The sequence below is a fragment of the Entamoeba dispar genome, genomic scaffold (genome assembly GCF_000209125.1).
Source record: "Entamoeba dispar SAW760 scf_1105229460797 genomic scaffold, whole genome shotgun sequence".
Taxonomy (NCBI): domain Eukaryota; phylum Evosea; order Mastigamoebida; family Endamoebidae; genus Entamoeba; species Entamoeba dispar.
Window position 1 is genome coordinate 78 of NW_001854372.1, and position 2,040 is coordinate 2,117.

Genomic DNA, 2,040 nt, shown 5'->3' on the forward strand with positions numbered 1-2,040 from the left:
TCATTTCTTATTTTCTTTATTCTTTTTTTCTTTTCTTCAAATATGTTTCATTGTTATTATGATATATAATAATAGTTACATTATTTAATAGTTCAATTTTATTCTTTCATCTATTATATATGTGTTTATTCTTTTATGTTATTGTTAATATTTTACTAATATTTATTTGTTCAATATTATTGTGATGTATTTATATTGGAACATTGTTTCATATCTTGATTTCATTTTGTTTTTCTAATTATCTAATATGGAAAATCTTAATATTGTCATGTTTCTCAATTTATGATTTCTTATGAAAAATACAAGATAATAGAATATATTCTGTTCTTATTATTTTATCTTTATAACCTGTTGAGTATTTTAATCATTTTTATTGTTTTATCTTTTCTATACACACTGAATAGTATTCCATCTTGTATTTTAGTTAATTAGAGAATTGTATTTTTAATATTGATTGAATTCAATGTATTGATTATATTAGTTTTATCCACAAATTGTTGATTCAATCAATATTCTAAAATATCAACTTATTTGATTTATTGAGGCAATAAAAATGAAATAAGAGAAAAATGAAGAGAAATGATGAAAAAGAATTTTGTAAAAGAAAAAAATGAAATTATGAAGTAGAAAAAGATGAAAAGAATAAAAGTGAAAGTTGAAAATATAAAATGAAAGAAAATAAAAAGGAGTAGTTCAAAATGAGATAATAAATGATGAAAAGAAGGATGAAATAATATGTGTATGTTTTATTACAGAAATTAGAAATATGTAATAAAAGTGTTTAATTTATTGATGCAATTTATTTAACTTTATTTTATTGATATATTTATTTTATTCTTTTTTATTTTTATAATTTTTATTTATATGTATTATTTATTATTAGTGTTTATTATTAATCAGTTATAGATGTTATATGATTAGTATATAATATGTAATATATGATAAATAATAAATATTAATTTCATATGATATAGATAGAAGATATAACAATTAAATAAATAATAATAAATGATAAAGAAATAATAATAGAAAAGAAATGATATAATAATAAATAAAATATATAAATGAAATAATAAATAAAATCAATATAATATAAATAAAATAATAATAATATAAAAAAAATAGATATAAATTATAAAAATATAATAAAAATGAAATAAGATAATGAAATATATTCATATATAATAAATTATATATAAATAAAAATATATTCATATATAAAATAAAATATAAATAATAATAATATCAAACTAATAAAATATGATATATAAAATATATAGATAAAATGATGATATATATAATATAAAAATAAAAATAAATATAATAATAAAATACATAAAATATAAAAATAACATAATAATAAAATAATAATAAAAATATGTACTTACATTGAATCAAATATCATTTCTGAATCATTTATAATTCAGAACAATTTACTATAAAATGATATAAAATATAAACAAATATAAATGAATATAGAATGATTATTTAATTTAATTTTTTATTTTTTATTTTAAGAACAAAATAATAAAAACTATTATTTTATTGATTCAAATTATTTTACCCCTTTCTTTTTGTAGTAATTTTATTTAGATTCATTATTTCTTTGCTTATTTTGGTTCCCTTTTATATTTAAGATTTATTCATAGTCATTTTCTATTATTTATTTTCGTTTTTGTTATTATAATTAATTATTCTTTTATTTTTTTCTATGTTATTTCTTGAAAAGAAATTATTATTAAAATTAAATTTGTCTTTAAAAACAATTCATGAAAAATATTGTTTAATATCATTACTTAAATTATTTTCAATTATTCTTATTTATTCTGGATTTCTCTTTTCATTTCAATTTCTTTAATCATGTATCTTCTCTTTATCTTTATTATATCTTATTCTTTTATCTTCTTGATGTTTATCAGTTATATTTATTGTATCATCATCTCTATATATTCTCTTTAAATTTTTATTCATTTAAAATAACATCATTATTATATTCACTTTTATTGTGTTATAATTCTTCATCATGTTTCATTGAATCTT

The 2,040-nt window shown here is 14.6% G+C and overlaps 11 annotated features.

Moving 5' to 3' along the window:
- Positions 1 to 538: part of a repeat region that runs on past the window's edge.
- Positions 539 to 551: 13 nt separating this feature from the next.
- Positions 552 to 738: a microsatellite.
- A 60-nt stretch (positions 739 to 798) lies between these two features.
- Positions 799 to 848: a microsatellite.
- Positions 849 to 897: a sequence feature (AT_rich).
- A 25-nt stretch (positions 898 to 922) lies between these two features.
- Positions 923 to 1,047: a microsatellite.
- Positions 1,048 to 1,049: 2 nt separating this feature from the next.
- Positions 1,050 to 1,165: a microsatellite.
- A 14-nt stretch (positions 1,166 to 1,179) lies between these two features.
- Positions 1,180 to 1,302: a microsatellite.
- Positions 1,303 to 1,379: a microsatellite.
- A 58-nt stretch (positions 1,380 to 1,437) lies between these two features.
- Positions 1,438 to 1,563: a sequence feature (AT_rich).
- A 17-nt stretch (positions 1,564 to 1,580) lies between these two features.
- Positions 1,581 to 1,719: a microsatellite.
- Positions 1,720 to 1,729: 10 nt separating this feature from the next.
- Positions 1,730 to 1,826: a sequence feature (AT_rich).
- Positions 1,827 to 2,040: the final 214 nt, after the last annotated feature.